The following is a 25,432-nucleotide window of genomic DNA, read 5'->3' as shown; positions in this document are numbered from 1 at the left end:
TTGGGTTTCCAGAGGCTATAGAGTTCATGGAGTCTGGAGCCAGTTTCTTGAAGGTCAGTGAGAGCCCCAGCTAATACCTGGGCTACATCTTGATAGTACCTGGTATAATTTTTGCAAAAGATTGTTAACACCATTGCAGTAGGTAGCTCAACTGTTAATACTGTATTTTATGTATGCTTGGTTTGTTTATATGTCTGTAATTCTATTAAAAATTTCTTTATTGCACAAAGAACATTATACCAATTCATAACTGCACCAAGCGCACTACTAAGCAATCAAGACAAAGGAACACATTCAGCCGATGTGCCTAGAACATCTGGCAGAAGGTGGTCAGGGCAGAGCTGTGCGAGAGGAAGGTCCAAGGAGAGGTGGTTCCTGTTGCTCAGCAGCTTTCAGGATTAAGTCCACGGTCCCAGTACGCTGTGAATCAGCTCTTTTGGTTTTCCATTCTAGGAGCATCTTTCAAACTTTGGTAATTTATTAAGGAAACCAGTAAAGTTTTGTGCAAGACCAGAAACAGGCTTTTCCCACATCACATAAGCCTCAGTTGAAGCATCACCTTGCTCACCCCTCTCCTTAAGCCTTCCTGAGACTCCTCCTGGTCAGCTCAGTTGCTTTCTCCTCCCTGGTTGTGTAGCACTTTGACATTTCTCAGTTTCTACACTTGGCACAGTCTTTGTAATTGGTTGCATGTATTTTTCTTTGTTTCCTGGCAGGTTATACCTATCTTGAAGGCAGGAAACCGTATCTTGTCTGTGTTTTGTGGCTCCACACAAGTATTTGATGAATGAATGTTTTAGGTGACATGAGTAAAGGTATGCTAGAAGCAGAAGTGTTTTTATTTTTTGTTTTGTCCCTGGAATGAAGGGCAAGTGAAGAGGCATAGTGAGAAATAAGATTGATGGAGCGAAAGAGCAGCTATGTCTTCACTGTATTACATATAGTCACTCATTCGTTCCTTATAACTACCCTATGAGACACAATTATTAGAATCCTTCCCCATTTTATAGGGGAAGAAACTGAGACACAGAGGTCAAATGACCTGCTCAAAGTCACACAGCAAGTAGGTGGCAGTCAGGATCTGAACTGCACAGGCTGGACTCTTAACCATTATTCTTTCTCTATAAGGTTGGAAGAGACTGTGACATCTCAGATCCCAAACATATGCGATCTGCCAGGTCACAACTGTTGCTATTACTGTAATATTACTAAAGAGCTAAACTGAATCATGGGGTGGACTCCTTTTGCAAGCCTTTCCCCTACTTAACTCTGAGGCAGTGAGGACAGGTGAATTTTAGCAAAGTAGGCCAAGGAGTGCTAAGGAATTCTCTCTGTGGCCCTGGGAGTGCAGCCAGCAGCCCACCTGAGGTCTTGTAATCTGGCTCTGTAGCCGTAGAAGTCCAGCCCTCTTCCAGCCTGTGGGACCCCAGGAACAGAGTTCTGAGAGAAGATATGGGGACAGGACAAGAGACATAGAAGAGGCATGTATTCCCACCTGCCTGTGTTTTGCTTTCCTTATCTGGAAATGAAGGACTTGAACTATGTTATTCTTTCTCAACTTGGGGTCTAAGGACCCAGGGAATCCAAAGGTTGTATGAGAGCTAGGTATTTTTATTTAAACGTTAACTAAAAGATTAATGTAACCTTATTTGTTATCATCTTCTAAAGGACTCCTGTCTCTTGATTTCAGTTGCTGAGGTTGTGTTTGTGATGGTGATGATGGGAGTGTCAGTCACCTAAAGCAGCCATGTTCAGGCTTTTTGAAATACAGTTCATGTTTAAACCCAGCACACACATCCATGTGAATATAAACGCAACAAAATATTTCCTAAAGTATTATTTACCCTTTCACAAAGGAATTACCCAGTTGTCCCCCTCCCCCTGCCATTTCCCTTTCCCTAGCTAGTCACAACCCACAGTCTTCAGTTAGAAAGACCATGGCATTTATCAGTGAGCATGTTTGGGCTGCTGTTTTCTTTTGCAGTGGAAAATTTCCATTGAAAGACATTTTATAGAATGAATCTTCAGTTTCTTAAGTTACTTAAGAAATTGAGTCATTGAGGTTATGAGAACAAAATTAAGATATGAAATAATGACAGTTTTGTTCAGGATTACTGAGAAAAATACACAGGCAGTTTAATCTGTTTGTATCTGTGAATCAGAATTACAGTTGACCCTTGAACAACACAAGTTTGAACTGTGCAGGTCCACTTACTCAGTGTTTTTTTTTTTTCAACAAATATATACTGTGCTGTTACAGCATCCACGGGTGGTTGAACCTGCAGGCATGGAACCAGGGCTACAGAGGGCTCATCTGTAAAGCTCCATGCAGATCTTCAGCTGCTCAGTAATTGGTGCCCCTAACCCAGCATGTTCAATGGTCAACTGTACTCACCAAAAAAGCCTACATCAGACTGTCTTGGGAAGTATAGGGAATGGAATGTTCACCACCACCACAAGAATAAAGTCACCCAAATCCAGAATGTGCAAAATTGTAAAAGACAAATGATCTGTCCACCTTAATAGTGTATTCCAAAATAAATAACATAAAAGATTTATGTTGAATGAAAAGAAGCCAACTACTTGTTACCCCATTTTCTACTAACGAATTTCTGTACGCTGGTGAATTCAAAGACGGGATCCATGTGCTACATCTGCTCACAGAGTAAATAAATATGGCACTGGGGGTGTGGTACAGGCTGTTTGGAGGTAACTGTTTATTGACCTCTGCTGCAAAACCTCTGTTCCCAGATTTATTATTTATGTTCTTCCATTCCCTATATTTCCTGTAAACTAGTAGATGGATCCACAGGCTTGGTTAAATATAGGCTAAATAAAAATATATACATAGGCTAAATAGTTCAAGGAAACCTCGTAGGTGGTGCTGTATACTCTCAAATGTATCGCGTTGGGAGGTACATAAAGCTCGGTGGTTCCGTTTGTAATGCAGGGAGGAGGCCCACCTTTCCAACCTGTTCACCTGCCCAGTACTGTTTGTGAGCAAGAGAAGAAATATCTTCCTTATTTGCACCTACCTTAACAAATACAGTTTCTCTTTTTAAAGCCATTCCACGTCCACCTTTTGGCATCAAGCATCTAAAACCATCCAAAAACCTGTAAGTGCCTTGCCTCGCCAATAAGCTGTTAGCAAGTCTTAACTCAGGAGGTCTGTCTCTCCTGGCATTCTGAGAAGCAGAATTCTCAAGTTACTTCCAGCTGAAATGGAAAATAAACAGGACAAAATAGAAACTCATCTGTGCTAGACAGAACAGTTACCCGACTGCCCCCAAAGTTGTATACGTCTTAATTTCCAGGTCCTGGGAATATGTTACCTTAAATGGCAAAAGGGACTCTTTGTGATGTGATGAAGGGTACTGATTTTGAGATGAAGGGATTATCTTGGATTATCTAGATGGATCCACTCTAATCACATGAATAAAAAGTAGAAAAGGGAGGCAAAAGAGTGGGTCAGAGAGATGTGACGTGAGAATTTGACCCACTGTTGCAGTCTTTGAAGACGGAGGAAGGGGCCATGGGCCAAAGAATGCAGTCAGCCTCTAGAATCTGGAAAAGGCAGGAGAACAGATTCCGTCCTAGTGTTTTCAAGAAGTAACACAGCCTTGCTGATGCCTTGTTTAGCTCAGTGAGATCCATGTTGGACTTCTGACCTACATAACTAAGATAATAAACCATAGTATGAATAAATGTTGTTTTAAATCTTTACATTTGTGGTCATTTGCTATGGCAGCAATAGAAAATTGACGTACCATACCACAAAAAGCACCTAAATTTTTATCTATCTATTTACCCGTCTGTACAGTAGGCACATTTTAAAGGTCCCTAGTGCCTAGTATCTATCTCTGGAAACTTGGGTGCTTAGTTAATGAATTTTGACAAGATTGATGTCAATGAGCATGTTCCTCAGTAGCTGAACTATATCCAGGCTGTTAAAATGACATCAGACATTCAGAGGCAAATGGAAACACTTAGTCAGTCATATATATGATTCTAGTTGTCTGAATGTTGGGATTGTATAGCCAGGTCTAGACCAGTGACATCTGAGGGGAACTTTTCCATTTTTATCTTGATATCTGGCAAGCATTGACATATCCAGACCATGTGCGATCTGGCTGGAACTAAAGTTCCCCTTGTCTCCAGAGAATAATGAAATGTGTCCCTGGATGTCTGCTGAAGTCATGGTGCATTCATCAGGATGAGCTGCTGAATGCTGTGGTCAGGCCCTGGGGCAGGCAACACAACTGAGATCTTGTTTCCTTCTAAATCACCACCCCTCCTCTACTGTTGAAATGTGGCTAGCTGCTTCATCTCTCAGCTAGGGTGTCACCCTTCTAATTCACACCAAGCAAAGCAGTTGGAAAATGAAACCTCATGACCAGGCAGAGGGGATGGGGGTGGCGGGGTTGGGAGGAGGAGGGGCGTAAACCCATAAATAGGACCAAAAGCTGAGTGAACGACTCGTAGATTCAGGACTTGGTGTTTGACCTTGCACTGACTTCCCTGATCCTTAACTTCCCGGAACTCTAAAAGGTGCTTATTAATACCAGCCGCACAAAGGTGGTGAGAACTAATAAATGGTAGTTACAGATGATGAGCTAGCCAAGTATAACAGCTACTACTTTTAAGGCTTCTCAGAATACATTGAAGTTACATTTGTTTTAAGGACTGTGATGAGTTCAATAAGTCATTTCTGAATTGGATACCAGTTGTCTGTACGTGCTAACTGTTCTTGAAGCTGCAGTCATTGCCTTGCTGAAATATAATGCATTTCCCCTGGAGGTTTAAAAACTAATAAGGTGTCTTCTCCCCACTGAATGAGCTGCTTCTGCTTCTCTTTGCCTCCTCCATGCCCCTACTCCTTGCCTCTTCTTGCTGAGAAAAGCTGTGAATGTAAAGCATAGTGGTTGCTTTTACCCCAGTGTATGACATGTAGCGTTTGTAAGAGATCAAGGTGAGGCTTTTGGATTGCTGACAGATTCGCCAAAGAGGCCAAATTATTTTGTAAATAGTGGTTAGTGGCTGAAGATAGTCATCTGTCAGTCTGTCCCATCCTAAATGAAATGTAAAATGAGAACTATTCTGCTTAAGTGCTGGAAGTCACGGAAGGTTGCTGTCCATGTGTTTGAAACCAGAAGGAGTTTTACTAGATGTAGTATAGCTAGTTCCAGAGAATTCGTTTTCACCTCAGCTTCACAAAACAGAAGTATTGCCTTGAGGGAAGTTAAATGTAGATCAGTTATCTTCAAACTTTTAGCTAAATACCCCCAAAGGATTTTATTTTAACATTTTTTATTAATTTATAATCATTTTACAAGGTTGTGTCAAATTCCAGTGTTCAGCACAATTTTTCAGTTATTCATGGACATATACACACTCATTGTCACATTTTCTTCTCTGTGAGTTATCATAACATTTTGTGTATATTTCCCTGTGCTATACAGTGTAGTCTATTCTACAATTTTGAAATCCCAGTCTATCCCTTCCCACCCTCCACCCCCCTGGCAACCACAAGTCTGTATTCTATGTCTGTGAGTCTATTTCTGTCCTTTATTTACGCTTTGTTTTTGTTTGTTTGTTTTTGTTTTTGTTTTTTAGATTCCACATATGAGCGATCTCATATGGTATTTTTCTTTCTCTTTCTGGCTTACTTCACTTAGAATGACATTCTCAGGAGCATCCATGTTGCTGCAAATGGCATTATGTTGTCGGTTTTTATGGCTGAGTAGTATTCCATTGTATAAATATACCACCTCTTCTTTATCCAGTCACCTGTTGATGGACATTTAGGCTGTTTCCATGTTTTGGCTATTGTAAATAGTGCTGCTATGAACATTGGGGTGCAGGTGTCATCCTGAAGTAGATTTCCTTCTGGATACAAGCCCAGGAGTGGGATTCCTAGGTCATATGGTAAGTCTATTCCTAGTCTTTTGAGGAATCTCCACACTGTTTTCCATAGTGGCTGCACCAAACTGCATTCCCACCAGCAGTGTAGGAGGGTTCCCCTTTCTCCACAGCCTCTCCAGCATTTGTCATTTGTGGATTTTTGAATGACGGCCATTCTGACTGGTGTGAGGTGATACCTCATTGTAGTTTTGATTTGCATTTCTCTGATAATTAGTGATATTGAGCATTTTTTCATGTGCTTTTTGATCATTTGTATGTCTTCCTTGGAGAATTGCTTGTTTAGGTCTTCTGCCCATTTTTGGATTGGGTTGTTTATTTTTTTCTTATTGAGTCGTATGAGCTGCTTATATATTCTGGAGATCAAGCCTTTGTCGGTTTCACTTGCAAAAATTTTCTCCCATTCCGTAGGTTTTCTTCTTGTTTTACTTCTGGTTTCCTTTGCTGTGCAGAAGCTTGTAAGTTTCATTAGGTCCCATTTGTTTATTCTTGTTTTTATTTCTTCTAGGAGAAAATTTTTGAGATGTATGTCAGATAATGTTTTGCCTATGTTTTCCTCTAGGAGGTTTATTGTATCTTGTCTTATGTTTAAGTCTTTAATCCATTTTGAGTTGATTTTTGTATATGGTGTAAGGGAGTGTTCTAGCTTCATTGTTTTACATGCTGCTGTCCAGTTTTCCCAACACCATTTGCTGAAGAGACTGTCTTTATTCCAACGTATATTCTTGCCTCCTTTGTCAAAGATGAGTTGACCAAAAGTTTGTGGGTTCATTTCTGGGCTCTCTATTCTGTTCCATTGGTCTATATGTCTGTTTTGGTACCAATACCATGCTGTCTTGATGACTGTAGCTCTATAGTATTGTCTGAAGTCTGGGAGAGTTATTCCTCCAGCCTCTTTCTTTCTCTTCAGTAATGCTTTGGCAATTCTAGGTCTTTGATGGTTCCATATGAATTTTATTATGATTTTTTCTAGTTCTGTGAAATATGTCCTGGGTAATTGGATAGGGATTGCATTAAATCTGTAGATTGCCTTGGGCAGTGTGACCATTTTAACAATATTGATTCTTCCAATCCAAGAGCATGGAATATCTTTCCATTTTTTAAAGTCTTCTTTAATTTCCTTCATCAATGGTTTATAGTTTTCTGTGTATAATTCTTTCACCTCCTTGGTTAGATTTATTCCCAGATATTTTATTACTTTGGGTGCTATTTTAAAGGGGATTGTTTCTTTACTTTCTTCTTCTGTTGATTTATCGTTAGTGTGAAGAAATGCAACTGATTTTTGAACGTTAATTTTGTAACCTGCTACCTTGCTGAATTCTTCAATCAGCTCTAGTAGCTTTTGTGTGGACCTTTTAGGGTTTTCTATATATAGTAACATGTCGTCAGCATATAATGACACTTTTACCTCTTCTTTTCCAATTTGGATCCCTTTTATTTCTTTCTCTTGCCTGACTGCTGTGGCTAGGACTTCCAGGACTATGTTGAATAGGAGTGGTGATAGTGGGCATCCTTGTCTTGTCCCAGATTTTAGTGGGAAGCTTTTGAGTTTTTCACCGTTGAGTACTATGCTGGCTGTAGGTTTGTCATATATAGCTTTTATTATGTTGAGATATGTTCCCTCTATACCCTCTATACTTTGGCGAGAGTTTTTATCATAAATGGGTGTTGAATTTTATCAAATGCTTTTTCTGCATCGATTGAGATGATCATGTGGTTTTTGTCCTTTCTCTTGTTGATGTGATGTATTACACTGATTGATTTGCGTATGTTGAACCAGCCTTGTGTCCCTGGGATGAACCCCACTTGGTCATGATGTATAATCTTTTTTATGTGTTGTTGGATTCTACTTGCTAAAATTTTGGTGAGGATTTTGGCGTCTATGTTCATCAGTGATATTGGCCTATAATTCTCCTTTTTTGTAGTGTCTTTGCCTGGTTTTGGTATCAGGGTGATGGTGGCTTCATAGAATGAGTTTGGGAGTATTCCCTCCTTTTCAATCGTCTGGAAGAGTTTAAGAAGGACTGGTATGAGTTCTTCTTTGTATGTTTGGTAGAATTCCCCGGTGAAGCTGTCCGGTCCTGGACTTTTATTTGTAGGGAGGTTTTTAATTGCTATTTCTATTTCCTTTCTAGTGATCGGATTGTTCAAGTGTTCAGATTCTTCTTGATTCAGTTTTGGTGGACAGTATGTTTCCAGAAACTTGTCCATCTCCTCTAGGTTATCCAGTTTGGTTCCATATAGTTTTTCTTAATATTCTCGTATGATATTCTGTATCTCTATTTTGTTTGTTGTAATTTCTCCATTTTCCTTTCTTATTTTGCTAATTTGTGCTCTCTCTTTTTTCTTCTTTGTGAGTTTGGCCAGAGGTTTGTCGATTTTATTTACTTTTTCAAAAAACCAGCTTTTGGTTTGGTTGATTTTTTCTGTGGTCTTGTTAATCTCTATTGTATTTAATTCCTCTCTGATCTTTATCATTTCCTTCCTTCTGCTGCTTTTTGGGGCTTTTTGTTCTTCTTTTTCTAATTCATTCAGGTGGTGGGTTAAATTGTTTATTTGAGATTGTTCTTCTTTTTTGAGGAAGGCCTGTATCGCTATAAACTTCCCTCTTAGCACTGCCTTTGCTGTGTCCCATAGGTTTTGAGTGGTTGTGCTTTCATTATCATTTGTCTCAAGGTATTTTTTAACTTCAGCTTTGATTTCCTCATTGATCCATTGTTTTTTCAATAACATATTGTTTAATCTCCATGCTTTCCTTTTTCTCTCCTTTGTTTCTCTGTTGTCGATTTCCAGTTTCATGGCATTGCGGTCAGTAAAGATGCTTGAGATAATTTCTATCTTCTTAAAATTGTTGAGGTTTCTTTTGTGCCCAAGTACATGACCGATCCTGGAAAATGTTCCATGTGCACTTGAAAAGAATGTATATCCCATTTTTGGGGGGTGTAATGCTCTGAAAATATCCACCAAATCCAGTTTTTCTATTGTAGTATTTAATTTCTCTGTTGCCTTGTTTATTTTCTGTCTGGAAGATCTGTCTAGTGATGTTAATGCAGTGTTAAAATCTCCAACTATGGTTGTATTCCCATCAATATCCCCCTTTATCTCTGTTAGTAATTCTTGTATGTACTTAGGTGCTCCTATATTGGGTGCATATATATTAACGAGTGTAATATCCTCATCTTGTATCACTCCTTTAATCATTATAAAATGTCCTTCTTTATCTTTCTTTATGGCCTCTGTTTTAAAGTCTGTTTTGTCTGAAATCAGTACTGCAACACCTGCTTTTTTGGCTTTTCCATTTGCATGGAATATCCTTTTCCATCCTTTCACTCTCAATCTATATGTGTCCTTCTCCCTAAAGTGGGTCTCTTGTATGCAGCATATTGAAGGTTCTTGCTTTATTATCCAGTCTGCCACTCTGTGTCTTTTGACTGGAGCATTTAGTCCATTAACATTTACAGTAATTAATGATAGATGTGTGTTTATTGCCATTTTGAACTTATCTTTGCAGTTGAATTGGTATATCCTCTTTGTTCCTTTCTTCTTCCTTTTGTGGTTTGGTAATTTTCCTTTGTATTATCATGGATTTTATTTAATTTTTGTGACTCCTTTGTAAATTTTTGGCTTGTGGTTACCCTTTTTTGTAAATCTGTCAACCCATTACTATAACTGTTTTTATTAAACTGATAGTAACATGATCTCAAACCCATCCTACTGTTAAAAAAATTTAAAAAAGAAAGAAAAAAATATTCTATATTTCCCTGCCTCCCTCTCCCACTCTCAGTGATTTGTATGTCTTCTTTTATAATTTCATGTTTACTGTATTTGTAATCCATGAGTTATCACCTTTCCAGTTGTGTGTTTCTCATTTCTGTAGCATCCTGCTGCTTTTCTATTTAGAATAGCCCTTTCAATATTTCTTTTAGCATGGGTTTAGTGTTGCTAAACTCCTGCAGCTTTTTTTTGTCTGTGAAACTCTTTATTTCTCCTTCTATCCTCAAGGATAGCCTTGCTGGATAAAGGATCCTAGGCTGCATCTGTTTTTCATTCAGGGCTTTGAATATATCTTGCCACTCCCTTCTGGCCTGTAGTGTTTGTGTAGAGAAATCAGCTGAGAGCCTTATGGGGGTTCCCTTGTAACTTACTCTTTGCTTTTCTCTTGCTGCCTTTAGAATCATTTCTTTATCCTTGACTCTGGCCATCTTGATTATGATATGTCTTGGTGTGGGTCTATTTGGGTTCTTCCTGTTTGGGACCCTCTGAGCTTCCTGTACTTGGATATCTGATTCCTTCTTTAAGTTTGGGAAGTTTTCAGTCATGATTTCTTCAAAAACCTTTTCAATCCCCTTTGATCTTTCTTCTCCTTCTGGGACCCCTATTATGCGAAGGTTGGGACGCTTTATATTATCCCATAGGTCCCTTATGCTATTTTCATTATTTTTTATTTGCTTCTCTTGTAGTTCTTCTGAATGGGTACTTTCTATTGCCCTGTCTTCTAGATCACTTATTCGTTCCTCTGCATTATCTAGTCAGCTTTGCACAGCTATTAGATCATTCCTCATCTCTGTCAGTGAGTTTACCCATTCTACTTGGCTCTTCTTTATAGCTTCAATTTCATTTTTGACATATTTTATATCTCTAAACACTATCTCTTTTAATTCCTTCAGCAATTCGATCACTCCTTTTTTGAAATCTTGATCTAGTAGGCTATCGATGTCTATTTCGTTGATCTTTCTTTCAGGGGATTTCTCTTGTTCTTTTAATTGGGAAAGGTTTTTCTGCTTCTTCATCTTGCTCATACCTCTTTCGCACTGTGGTTTATGGAGTATCAGTTCTTTATTTTGGTCCTTAAGGATTTTATCTATCTGATGCCTATTTAGGAATAGAACTTAGGAAAAAAAGAAAAAACAGTAAGAGAGAGAGAGAAAGCATTTTAAAAGAAGGGAGAAAGAGGGTTTGAAAACAGTGTATAATGAATAATAGAAGAGTGAGTTGAAGCAGAGTATTAATCGGGTTGAGACGTCCTTTTGAAACCTTTACAAAAAAAGGGGTGGGGGGAGATGAATAGATGTATTTGAAACCTGTGTCTAATCAATAGCAGGACATCAAAACCCAAGAGAAATAGAAATGAATTAAGAAGTAAAGATTAAGAGAGTAATAGAAAATAGAACAGGTAAAAACAGATTTAACAACAAAAAAAGGGGGGGGGTTGTCGGTGTTCTCTTGGAGTCTGTGTGCTTTTAATGTGAAGTCTTTCTGTCTTTGTCCTGTTTTGGAGCTCAGCTTGCTGTTTTCAGAGGCCCTCCGTTGGTGCCCTCTTCTGTGCTGCTCCCAGCACCTGTCGGCAAGCAGATCGCGCCTCCTCCTAACACTGGGTCAGGTGCAGCTCTCTGCTGTGGGCAGGCGGGTCGCTGCCCCTCCGGATGCCGCAGTCAGATGTTGCAGACTGGCCAGGTAGGAGGGCGGGTCGTGCCCCCTCCCAGCACCTCGGTCAGGGGCTGTGTTCCTGCCCGAAAGGCGGGGGGGCCGCTCTCCCTCTACTTGCGCCGCTGGTAGTTCCGCTCTCTGTGCGGCTGCGTGCTCCGCCCTGGTCGGTGCTCCGTAGGTGGGCTTGGGGAAGACTGAGGGACAGCCCTGTCCCTGCTCGGAGCCAAAACCCAGCTCCTTGTTTGTCTTTGTGGAGCAAGTTCTCTGAGGGACCAGGATGGAAGGATCCTATCTGCCTCGGGCTGCAGGCCAGTCTCAGTCTGGCCTTTGAGGCTGCTAAGCCCTTCGGTGCGGATGCAGGTTTCGCCCCCGCCGCCGCCTGAGTGCTCAGCGCAGAGGATATGGCGGCTGTGCCTGAGCCCCGCCTCTCTTCCCCCGAAAACTTTCCGCGGGTTTTCAGAGATGGGGGTGTGCACCCTTCCCCCGAGAGCACATCAACCTTGCTGTTTTATGGAGGGCCCAGGTTGTTCTGCCCTGTGCACCCACAGCCACGGCGCGCAGCCCCTTGCGTTCCCCCGGGGCTGCCTCCGTGCAGCCACTTCCATCCTCCGCCCGGCTTGTGCAGCCTGGCCCTGCCCGCGGCTGCCGGCCCGCGTCTCAGGCTGGGTGTCGGGGGGACGCTCTGTGCCCGTTTAACTTAGTTCTGTTAGTCAAGGGCTGCTCTGTACAGATCCGAGCCTAGGAGGCTCCCCCTTCATCCCGCTGGCCTCTCAGTTGGAGAGGGGAGACCCAGCGAGCGAGCGCCAGTCCTCCTTTGCCGCTCCCTCCCCGCGGGACCCGTCCCGCGCTGCTTTGCCTTTTGTTCTTTCTTTTTTCCTTTTCTCCTACCAGATTTTTGGCGTCTTTATCTTTTGAAGAGGGCGATGTTCTGTCGGAGTTCCACAGGTGCTCTGGTTGGCTGAGTGGGTCTGTAGATGTGAGTCTTGGTGTATTTGTGGGAGAGGGTGACCTGCGAGCGTCCTTCTACTCCACCATCTTCTCCATCTTCCGGATTTTTTTTTAATGATGTGCTTTCTCGCAATTTTAACTTGAAATATGAATGTTTTCATCATTTTAAAAATAGGAGGTAGAAGACATTACTCATTTCATAAATTGAAAGGAGGTGAATATTGATCATAAGTGGAATAAGTTATTTTATGACATGATTTGATTAAGTAGGTTTTAATGACCTTCCTGAATAACACATTAAATCTGAGAGAAATCAACAGACAAACTCATATGTAGACCTTATTCAGCACATCTGGAAAAATCTGTTGGTTCCAGATTTTTTAACACTGCAGTTACTTTAAAAATAATCCATACCACTAATGTTTTACTTTGTTCTGAATTCAGAATTTTCTCTCACTGGCCAACTCACTCTTACAGACCTGTTTAGAAGACAGGGAGAGACATAAAATCCTTGGTTTCCCCCAAACCAACATTTTGAGCCATGTAGGGCAGAGCACCATAATAAGATTTGAGATATATGAGTGGTATGACTGTTTTTTGTAAAGTGGGAGAAAGAATATTGTTAGTACCGAAAATCACTCAGGCAGTTTTAGAAAAGAGTATGTATGGAAGTTGAGGATCCAGGAACTCACTTGGGTAAAACTGTGCCTTTGGAAAGTCCATTTGAAGATTACTGGCATGGAGATTGCTGGGACAGATAGTGGACCTGAAGAATATCTTGCATCAGGAGGAGCACTGAGGAGGAGAAGGAGGACGCTCCAGTGAGATGGACTTAGACGCTGTGGCTCAGGTGCACTGAGGGCGTGCTGAGGCGCATTCTGGGTGCAGGCATTTACCTCCAACAGATGGTGACAGAAGAGGCAGAGGAGCTTCCCCCAAAGCAGCAGGCTCAGCTTACTCATGGCCTCAGCCCCTCATTTCCTTAAGGCTGCTAAATGAAGAAACAGGCCCCCAGCGCTCCAGTGCTTGAGCCGAGGCATTTATTGAGACTCTACTATGTGCTAAGTATCGCCCTACATACCGGAGGTCCTCTGGTAATCAAGGCAAAGTTCTCCATATGTGAAGTTTGGAGCATGGAGATGAAGGGACAGAGAAAATAAGCACATCTATGAAAGCATGTGATAGAGATCATGCTATGAAGAAGATCATGAGTGATGTGACCAGCATGGCTGTTCCAGCTCCGCTGGTCAGAAATGGCTTCTCAGAGAAAGTAGCTTTAATTTGAGATTGAAGTCATCCACTTAAAAATCAGTAAGTACATCCAAAATCAGCAAATATTTATTGGGTGCCTACTGTATGCCAGGTACTGTCTAGGTACTTGGTTTACATCAGAGAAGAGGCAAAGATCCTGGCCTGGGGATCTTACATTCTGACTGGGTGTGAAGAGGGCAGACAGTAAACTACAGGTACTATAAATAAGTTATGTGGTATGTCAGAAGGTGGCGAGTGTTATACAAAGAGAAAAGGTACACAACAGTGTAAGGAAAATAGGTAGCATGGGGAAAGGATGTAAGTTACATTAGGGTGGTTGGGACAGGCATCACTGAGCCAGCGGCTGTGAGTGAAGACTTGAATGAGATGAGCGAGTTAGCTGTGAATAAGGGACTGTATCCAGGGGTAGCTGGGGCAAAGGCCCTGGGTTGGAAACATGGCTGACACATGCGTGAGCAACGATACCAGCAAGAGTATGGCTATAGTAGAGTGAATAAGAGAGTGTTAGAACAGGAGACCAGAGACGTCACCAGAGGCCAGGCCTTGTAGGCCTGGGGAAGACTCTGTTTTTACTCTGAGCACACTGGGGAACCATTGCAGGGTTTTGAGCCAACTTCAATTTCAACAGGATCACTCAGGCTGCTAGGTAAAGAATAGAGATCTGGGAGTAAGGGTGAACAGGGAGCCCTTTAGAAGGCTGAGTAATCCAGGTGTGAGATGCAGATGGTTTGGACTAGAGTGGAGGTGGGGAGAAGTGACTGAGTTTTGGATATAATTTGGAGGTAGAGGCAGCATGATCTCCTGTCAGACTGGAATGGGATGTGGGAGAAAGAGAAGAGACAAGGATGAATCCAAGATTTTGGGCTGGGCAACCTGAAGATGGAATTGCATCAGCTGAGATGGAAGGCTGTAGTGGAGCAGATTTTGAATTAAAGATTGGAGGAAAGCATCTGAGGCAGAAGGGAAATTTTTATTCTGTCATTTGCACTTTGAAAAAAAATATCTGGGGCTTAAATTGTCCCTTATTTTCCAAATGGGAAAGTAGCAGAAATGGGGTAAAGGAGATAGAAGAAAAGGAGGCATTTCACAGATACTGTTTTGCTCAGCAAAGGATATAAATATGCTCTAGCTTTGTATTCAACGTTCTAATTTAAATGTGTTTAAAATTTTCCAGTTGAGTAAAAATAGAGTACATAACTTGCAAGAAATAGAATGAAAAAATGACATAAACTTAATTATTTCACTAAAAATCATGAAGGAAGAGAAACAAATGACAAGAAAATATGGTATGTAAAAAACTTTGAGGAATGAGTAAGAACGTACAAATAATGAATGGAATAAATTACCCTTTACAAGGTAGAGGTTCTCTGATTGGAGATTCTCCCCACTTTCCACCCCCAATAAAATTATGATGATTTATAAGAGACCTGCCTAAAACACAATTACAAAGAAAGGCTAAAGACAAAGTATTGTTTTACACAGGAAACCTGCACACAGATACTTATTGCAGCCTTATCATAATTGCCAAATTGAGTTTGAATGGTGCAGAGGTGAATGAATAAGTAAACTATGGTACATCCAGACAGTGAAATACTATTTAGTGGTAAAAAGGAATGAACTACAAGCCATAAAAAAGACATAGAGGAACCTTAAATGCATACTACTAATTAAAAGAAGCCAATTTTAAAAAGCTACATACTGTATCATTCTAATCATATGACAATCTGGAATAGGCAAAATTATGGGGCTAAAAAAATCATTGGTTGCCAGGTATGGAGGGGGAGAGATGAATAGACAGATCACAGGAAATATTAGGGCAATGAAAATACTCTGTATGATAGTATAATGATGGGTTTATGTCATTATACTTTTGTCTAAACCCATAGAATAGGGTTCACCAAGACTAGGCTGACCAAGAGTCAGTCCTGAGGTAAAATATGAACTTTGGGTGATTAAGATGTGTCAGTGTAGGTTCATCCTTGATAAAAAATGTAAAATTTTGGCGAGTGATACTGATAATGGAGGAGATTATGCTTGTGTTGGACAGGGATATATGGGAAATCTCTATATCTTACTCCGAATTTCATTGTAAACCTATAAAGTTCTTAAAAGTAAGTAAAACTTAATAATAAAAATTGAAAGAGATATACCAGTATTGACTGAAAAAAAATGCACAACCTAAAAGCTGAGAATTATGTTTTATTCGGTGAACATACTGGGGACTTAAGCATAGGAGACAGCTCAGCTAGCTCTAAGCCATAAAGGAAAGAATCAATAAAGTTAATTCTATAAATATGTAAAATTTCTGTTCACCAAAACAACTATAAACAAAGTTATTAGACAAGAAGAAATATTTGTAACATAAATGACAAAAGGCTAATATCTTTAACATAATTACTAATATAATATCTTGAAGGATTTACAATTTTAAATTAAGTTAGCAGTAGCATAGATGGTAAGATATAGTTGGATCAGTGTATTTTGGGAGTAGATCCAACAGGTCTTCTGATTGATTAGAAATGAGGGGAAATGAGAAATCAAAGACCTTCCAGTCTTGAGAAAATGAGTGAAGATTAGTACCATTTACCGACATGAAGAAGGCTAGGCAGTGGAATTTGTTAAAAAGTGGATTTGGCTTTGAGAGGAGAGAGAGAGAAATGAATCTGATTTGGTCCTGTTAAATTTAAGATTCCTATTTGACATCCCAGTGGGAATGTCAAATACGTAGTTAAATACATGTCTGAAACTCGGGTGAGAGATCTTGACTGGAGACTTGTATTTAAGTGTCATTAGCAAATGAGCGGTGATATTTGAAGCCATGATGATGATAAAGTAATAATAATGATGATAACAATAATATTAACAATAGTAGATAACATTTGTTGAGTGCTTAGTAAGAGTCAAAGCTTTGGGGAAGTTCACGTTGCATGTTGTTGGATGCATTATGGCACTGGAAATACTAGCAATTTGGTATCTTGATACTTCTAGTCTTGGGAAGAGAGAGGTAGGGGCTGAGGCTCATGCTGATTAAAAGTCTCAGGGCAGCCTGTCTCTTCCACAGGTACTGAGGCATTCAGGAAGAGAGCTTTCAGTACTTGATGGGACTCTTTAGTCTGGAGACTCTTTCAGGTCAAGAATATAAAAAATAGCAATTCTTTGTCCTCCATCCTTTGCCTTCCTCCTCTAACTTCTGTTAGATTGATATTAGAACTTGTGAATCTATTCTCCATGTCTCTCAGGTTTTCTTTCATACCATCCATTGTGGTCATTTTGAGCTGCATTCTTCCAGAGTGGAAGGAGGATCCTTTGTCAGTCTTCCAACTCGCATATATTTTGCTTCAACTGTGTCTGTTCTGCTGTTGGTTTTATTTCAATAATTGTGTTTTCTCATTCTCAACATTTCTAATCAGTTCATATTTTTTATGAATCTGATATCTCCTTGAGTCTCTTTGGCAACATTTTATACTTATTTTAACTTACAGATACAAAATACACTAAATATACTACATGTTTTAGGTTTTTCGTATTTAGTAATAAATTGGAATTCCATGGAGACTGCATTATGGTGACCAGATATAAAGGCAGGTGGCAGAAGTGCTATCTTTTATAAAATTTAATTCAGATTTTATAGTAGTTTTGTTTGTAGAACTCAGGAAAAAATGATAAAAGATGTATTCCTTTATTTTCTACCCTGGATTAAATATAGTGAAATTCCATTCTTTTTTTTTTTAGTCTTAGCTGCAGGAATAAAATTGAAGCTCAGATTATACCAAAGAGTCTTGACAAACACTGGAAACCATGAGATTAAGTCATTGTATAACATGTTGACGACCCGGAAAATGTTTTTGCCCTTGGGAGAGTAGGTATTTAAACTAACTGATAGTGGTCAAACTTGTTTTTCCCTTCCAAATTTGATGTATTCCAAGAAGCCAGTGGTTAAATCTTACAGTTTGTCCCCACTGATTTTAGTAACTTTAATGCTTAGAATTTAATGTTTAGAGCTTTCAAAACTTTAATGTTTCTCTGAAATATTTGTATTGGAGTCAGTTATGTTGGATTTTACAACTTCAATTCTTACTATAAGACCTTTCAGCATAAATTTGGTACCTCACATCATTATACAAAATATGACTACTAGCCATGGATTAGGAAAATAAAAAATTATTCAGTGAGGCTAAGCTTTGACTTGTGAGTATGGAAGAAATATAATTTCTGAGGTTTGTCTTCTGTATTGGAAGAAACTGAATACAAGTTGAGTTGGTTGGGTCTTAGATAACCCATCCAAAGCACCCAAAGAGTCACATTCTTTTAGAAGACACAGGGGATCGAGATGGGGAAACCAAGACCATTCAAAAGCAAAAGAACAGAAGCTCAGAGCCTGGACCTGGTAAAAATTGGAATGGAATAGGCAGATATAGAGCCAAGGAAAGAGAGAGCCGGGGGTGCTCTGAAAATCAGACTGACTCTTGCTTTTAGTAACCTTTGAGCACAGATGTGTGAACTCATCTTCCAGGCTTACCAGTGCTGGCATGCTATGTAAAAAATGAGGAATTTAGACAGACACACATAAGCTGTTTATTCCCATCCAATATGAATAACACTCTCTCTCGATGGCTTTATTAACAGTACAGGACCCAGAAACTTTTATAGTCTGTTGTGGTCTTTTGAGAAGATGAAGATGAAATAAAAAAGTATATATTTACTATCTAAAAAATGTTTCCTGAATTTGATACAATACATTCTTTAGGGTTTAGCATATTATCTCTTCTAGGTTCTGAGTATCCAGGTTCTAAACAGGCTGTAGCCCCATAATTTGAAACAAAGTTTTAAAAAATCTTTTAAGAGATCAGTGTTAGCAATGACAGCTGACTCTTTCCTAAATTCCATCCTGGTACTAGGTTGGTTCACAAAACTCAGAAAAGAATTTAAAATATATCTAATATAATTAAAGTTATTTTACTTATAAATTTATTAGTTAAAGTTGCTGTTTTTATCAATCATTATTTCTGTGACAGGTTCACAGGAGGGGTGGAAAATAAAGGAAACAGCTGATTTAGACAAATTATCGAATAAGTTTTGTCATGAAGAGAAGGAAGAAGATATCCTGAATGGCCAGTATACGTATTTCATTCCTTGGAGGAAGTAACATCTTGCCATTATTGTAGATTTGTCTGATTTTATTGTCTCTTGAAATTATCTATCTCCCCTTTACTCCAACACTGTTCCTACCCAGTTTCCAAGAAGGCCAGTGAGACTGGGTGTTGGCAACTGACTGTATTTTGGACTGCTCTGCAGTATATCTTATCAGTACAGCTCTTTGTGACTTTAGTTAATACATTTCCAGTCCCTGGTCACCTACCTGTGAGTGAACCAATGTTACTGAATAGCCAAACACCATGAATACTCAAATGCTTCTCCAGGTTTTCTCTAAAGAATCCTTGCCTCAGACTGACCCTGTTCCTAAGAAGCTCTGGGAAAGTAGACTAGCTCAGCTCAAGTACAAACCTTTTCTGAAACCTTCTTTTTATCTTAAACATTTTCGTACTTCTCTTCGGAAATATATGCATTTTTTAAATATAAAAAATGTTTATCATTAAGTAGAATCAGTCCTCCAGGAAAATGCACGATGTTTATCCTGTTGCCTTGCGTACATACTGCTTGTGCCCCAGGGAGTGATTCTGCCTTAGTCTGAGGAACATGGATGTACTGGGAAGAACATTGGGTCAGGGATGGAGATATTTGGGTTCCAGCCCCATCTTTGCCATAAAATAGCTGTGTGACTGTGGGAAAATCATTTAAAGCTATTTTCCTTTGTGTTAATTGGGGGGGGGGTGAGCAGTCAGATTGGATAATCACAAAGTCCTTTCCGTCTGTCATTCTGTAATGACACAGAGTCTGGAATGCCAGATCTGTTACTCCATGGGCCCGAGTGGTTGCACTTTCTAGACCATAAGGTCCAGTTTGTACTGCTTGCTGCCCTTGCCGCTTTACTACCTTGTAATTGCAGTCAAGATTTTTGGTTATTGAATGAATAAATAGCGAGTGGGCATCCTGGCATAGCTGGTTTACACATTTCTCTTTCCTCTTCCTATCTAGATGGAAATATAAATTAGATCCATAGCCCCCCCGCCCCCCGGCAAATACAGACATAGGCATAAGATTTCCATAAATTTAGCCTGCTTTCATATTTAACAGTTTCACCCCTTCCCCTCAGCATGTGTCCTCCTTGACAGAAATCTAACCACTTCTACAAATGACAGCCAAAGAAATATTCTTTTATAACATTTACCAACAGCTGAAAAGTTATAGGACTTTTTAATAATTTTTAAAACAAATGACCATCAGCAAAGGGTGGTGCTTCTAGGCTCATCCAAATTGCTGTGTAAATCACACTCCTTAAACTAAGCAGGTTGTATTATCCATGAGAACAAGCACCTCTGTTCTACTTAAGCTTCTTCAGCTACTTCTCCAGGCTGTACCAAATTGTGCTTCCTCTTAAAGTAGGACGTTCTGTGCCCTGTTTGAAGACTGGTGTGACTAATGTAGCTGGAATTGCTGAAAGGAGAAAAAGGGAAGAGAAATAACTGATGTGCTTTAAGAATAGTGAATTTTACTAGGCCCTTTGCAGTATACAATGTGGCTGATATGTGTATTACTATGTGGAAAATATTATTCTTCACCTTCTAGATAGTGGAATGGTCTCCGTATCACACCTCAAGGTCACACTAAGTAAGTGGCAGGGGTAGATCTCGAACCTCGCAGTGCACATAGGCTGGCCGTGGCCTCTGCTCTCTGCCATCATCCCTGTCTGTCACTCCTCCCCAAAACCTACACAGTATGTTGTGATGATCAGTTAACTGAGGTGCAGGTGTATCTGGATTTCTGCCCTGGTTGAAAATTAGGAATATCACAGATATTTGTAATTCCTCAAGAGTGCAGTGCAAAACTCCCCTGTCTTGAGCTAAAAATACAAAAAACAATTTTAAGTGACTAAATCCCTTAGCTAGTTTATAGGATGAGTCTACAATAGGCACCTCAAGTTGTTTCTGGCAAAAATCTTGCAAATGGCAGCCAGTGACTTTTTCCCCTCAGCCTCCTATCCTAAAATGGCTAATTACTGGTGTTCTAGATCTTTGAAAGAAGCCCTGAGTTTAGAAACCAGATGCTGGTGCTTTTGGTTAGTATTTGTATTACTGAAAGTTTTTTTATGGAGTGTTGGTGCAGAGTTTAATGACAGCAAACTGTCTCTGCTTACAGCTAGAGTTGTATTGTATTGCGGTATTGAGGCCTGACTACTTCTAACGCCTGCCCTCTGAGGGCCTGTTGCTCTTCCCTGGAGCTGTGGCAGAGGAGCAGGGGGAGAGAGGAAGTTATAAGGCTTGCGCAACAGGACATTTTCCTGATGTCTGTCTTTAGATGCAGGACAGGGACATTAATACATAGAGGGGAGATTGGCTACATATACGTACACTATTGAAGGACCCTGACTTGGCTGAGTGTTTGGTTTGCTTGGAGATACAGTGTAGTAGCAAGATCACCATCTTTAAAGCCAGAACCAACCCAAATTTGAATCCCAGCATTAGCCATTACTCTGTTGTGAGACTTTGGACAAATTATTTAACTTCTTGGAATCTGAGTTTTCTTACCTAACAGGTGTAAAATACATAAATTGAAGGGCAGCTAAAAGATTAAGCAATAAGAAAGTAAAATAGTACAGCCATTTTGGGAGATAGTTTAACAGTTTCTTAAAAAGCTAAACATAATCTTACCACATGATCCAGAAGTCATCTTCCTAGATGTTGACCCAAATGAGTTGAAAAGTTATGTCTACACAAAAAGCTGCACACAAATGCTTACAGTAGCTTTATTCATAATTGCCCCAAATTGGAAGGAACAAAGATGCCCTTCAGTAATTGAATGGATGAACAAACTGTGGTACATCTATGTGATGGAATATTATCCAGCAATAAAATGAAATGAACTATTAAGTCATGAAAAGATATGGAGAAGCCTCAAACGCATATTGCAAAGAGTGTGAAAAATATATACACTGTATATTTCCAACTGTATGAGATACTGGAAAAGGCAAAACTATGGAGACAGTAAAAAGAGCAGTGGTTGCCAGGGATTTAGGCTGAGGGGCTGAGGGATGAATACATGAAGCACACGGGATTTTAAGGGCAGGGAAACTATTTTGTATATATAATGGTGGACACATGGCATTATACATTTATCAAAACTCTTGGAATGTACATTACAAAGAGTGAACCCTAGGGTAAACTATCAACTTAAAGTTTTTTCAAATGATCAAACAAGGCAATGTGTATAAACTAGCTAACCTACTAACTAGTACATCTAGGCTCTAATAAATGATAAATATTATTATTTTTATTCTTAGTCTACGTTCCAATGATGCTATTTAGACATAGTTTCTGTGTGTGTTAGATGTATCAATGTTAATTAAAGTTGATATTATTATTTAAAAATCTAGCTGTTTACCAAATGAGAATTAGCAGTCCTTTATAACTACTTTCTCCTCTGCTGTCTGTCCTACGCAAAGTTAATGGTTTGAAGCCAAATCCTAGGAACACAACCTCTGGCTCAGGCATGAGTTTTATTTCAGTCCATGATTTACAGTTGGTGTAAAATTTGGGTCTGGAGTTGGTTAGTTATAATGCAGTTGCAATACAAAGCATCTTGAGTTGATTTTTCCCTTATCCTGTATTGTTATGTAAAATGCTAACTTTAATCAGAAATTGCTCTAATACAATATCCTTTCTTGTCCTGGATATAATTTCTCCTCTTTTGTACAAGTACTTTTTGTAAGGTTCAACTTAGTGTGGAAGGAATAGGCAAGAAATATAAATTTAACTGACACATGTTAAATCATTAAAGAATTATATCACGAAGCATTAAAATGGTGCACAGAAAACTTTGCCAATGTCTAATAGAGTGGTGAGGATTGTATAATTAAATAAGAACCAGCACCTATCCTATAACTGGAAATCGGGAGTGTCAGAATCCCTTTCCTTTTTTCACTAGATACTAGGAATCTAACCATGCAAAAATGTCCAAAGTGGCCAAATGCCACAGAACTTGAATCCAGATCAACAGTGCAGAAGTTGTCAAGCACATGCAGTAATAGTCTTTGGGCTTTTACAGAGGACTAAAAGTTAAATGTTAGTTTAGGTCCTTATCCTCTACCTCTTGGTTGGCAGCTTTTCTTGGCTCATTTCAGAGACATGACATTTCAAGCAATCTAGGGAAGCTGGGACAGATACTTCCTCTCTCTGTCCTTTTTTTCCCCCCGTCTCAGATACCTGTGCCTAAATACTTCCTCTCACATTCACATTATTCACTCCTGTTGGAGAAATCTTAATGAGCAGTTTCATTGGTTTTTTTGGTCCCATTCCTGTAACTATTTTAGGTTGAAATCTCTGGCTCATGTACTGGGGTCTGTATGACAGATTATCTCAAAGCCCAAGTGACCTCAGTGGTCCAAGTGCTAGCAACAAGGGGCACTTGCTGGCATGACATGGCCTTAACCTGGGTTCTGTGGACACTGGAGAACCACTGGCCTGAGGAAGGGGATGGAGCAGAGCCAGGGAAGGGGGCAGGATGAGCTTAGAGCTCCCCAAGAAAGGGGAAGAATATGTTTGAAAAAGGGGGAGTTCTGGGGAGTCTGAGAGCAGATTGGAATCCCAGGCAAAGCAGAACCACCCTTTCTCCTACCTGCTGAGAGTGTAACAGAAAAGGAGTTGACCTGGAGCCACAGAATACTGCCTGCAGACCAAATGCTCACACTGAGGGGTGTAGACAGGTAGGGGGAAGCACGGGCAGCAGTCAGTTTGGCTGTCAGAGCCTGGTGGTCATGCATGGTTTCTCCACTGCCTGTTGATTCTCTGCTGAGGCAATGCCAGCCACCAAGTACAGACCATACTTTGGTGCCAGCCCTTAGACATATTATTTCCCCATAGCTCCTGTCATTCAAACAGGATCTGGTTTCCTGGTGTGAGCAGATTGTTCCCGCTGAGCACACACACTCTGCTATGAGCGAAGCCAGGCAGAGCCTCTGAGAAACTTGACAGAGTCCCCATTCCGAGAGAAGCCATTTGAGGGAGTGGAGGGGTGGAAAGGAGCTGACTTCAACTTCTGTTTATATAGGTTTTGAATAAAATGGGTAGATCCCCTATTTCCTCCAAAGTAAACAAGGTTCAAATGGGATTACCCAATTGGAATCCAGTCCGACTGCAATTTAAGTTGTTGGAAGGGTCTAAATATTTAATCTACCCTCGTCATGAATCCTAGAATCGCATGTAGGCAGGAATGACCGAGGCTCTGAAAGTAAACACTGCAGTTGGAGACAGAAGTGTCGCAACTAGTACCACGTCTGCAGTGACGGCCTAGAAACTTTTGAGTACACCAGAGGAAACAGACCGAAAAACACAGATCTGGCAGCCGGGAGGCCTGGCTTCTCCAACTCTGCCTGCCACTAACTCGCTGAACCTCCAGGCCTCTTTTGTTAAGTGAGAATGCAGGCAAAGCATCTCAGAAGACAAGTCTTTTTTATAACATGAAACATGACAGAATCAGCCACATACACTGTGAAAAGTTCACTATTCCATTCATTCTGTGATAGTGTACACACACAACTCTTTCTTCAGAATACACCATCAGAATGGAACATTACTGTATCTAGTATCTGTGCCCTCACATTTTATTCAAATTATGCAAGTAATAAAAAGATTTGGCCTGTCAGGGATTCTCTACAGAGGCTGAAACCACCCCCCTTGAGTGCTTTTAGCACCTGGTAAGGGTGTTTTTAGATGTCACAATGATTGCTGTGGGGTGCTAGCGCCATCTGATTGGCAGGGGCAGAGCTGCTATATAATACTCTGGACAGTCCTGCAAAGAAAAAAAAATGTCCCACAAACCTACATGGCTTTCATATGTCCTGCCAGCTACTCAGAGAACCCGACTTTGTTTTGCAAATAAGTGTATAGTATTTTTCTTGTTTGAAAATATACACTGAACTTTCCAGGAAAATGTATAAGAAGAGGTTAAGATTGTACTGTTTTGTTCAGAACTTTTCTGAGTTATTCATCATTTCTGAAAAATCAGATCACCGATAGCAAACATTAAAGATGTTTGAGTCACCAAGGCAACACATCTGTGCAGTCTGCACTGTAACTGTCACATTCGTGGCGTGTGAATTGATATGTGAATCTGAGGTTTCACTGCCCTTTAGAGCAGTCGTGCAGAGTTTTTATTTATTGAAAAACATATTATTTTATGGGAGTTATCTTCTTTTCACTTCTCCTTTGTATTATAATTTGCACATTATATTAATTTAAAAAACATGTGTATAGGTAGGTTATGTTATTTTATATTAGATTTTACATCAACGTAGTAAATATAGTACTATAAAATGTTATAAAAGTTCATTGTATCTGACTGGATTGAAAACCACTGGGCCTGAGGATCCTAAGATCCCTTTTAGCTTTAATATGCTGTTAGCCTATGAGATTATTTAGTTTGATGCCTTCATTTTTACAGGTGAGTAAACTGAAGCCCATTAAGACTTTCATGTATTGCATTCTACAATTATTTATTGAATGTCTCCTAGAGCTTTGGGTACGTAGCTGGGTGCAGTGGGCAAAAATATGATCCCTGTCTTCAAAGAGACTTCAGTCTGGCAGCCAAGATGATAAATACGCCAAAAAATCAAAAATAGAAAATCCCATAGCTGGTTAGTAGCTCAGCTGCATTTAGAACCTACCATTGCTTTGAAGACCAATTCATTTTCTGTGCCTGGTGCTCCAGAGTCTGAGGCCCAAAATGTTTCTGGCTGTGATCACTGGAGGAG

General features: G+C 39.9%; 1 protein-coding gene across 7 annotated transcripts in view; it reads left to right on the top strand.

Moving 5' to 3' along the window:
- Nucleotides 1-25,432, top strand: part of CRADD (CARD and death domain containing adaptor protein) — a 195,329-nt gene that overhangs the window by 110,597 nt on the left and 59,300 nt on the right. The window lies entirely within an intron of this gene.

The sequence above is a fragment of the Camelus bactrianus genome, chromosome 12 (assembly GCF_048773025.1).
Source record: "Camelus bactrianus isolate YW-2024 breed Bactrian camel chromosome 12, ASM4877302v1, whole genome shotgun sequence".
Classification (NCBI taxonomy): Eukaryota; Metazoa; Chordata; class Mammalia; order Artiodactyla; family Camelidae; genus Camelus; species Camelus bactrianus.
This window is presented reverse-complemented; position numbering and strand designations above follow the sequence as displayed.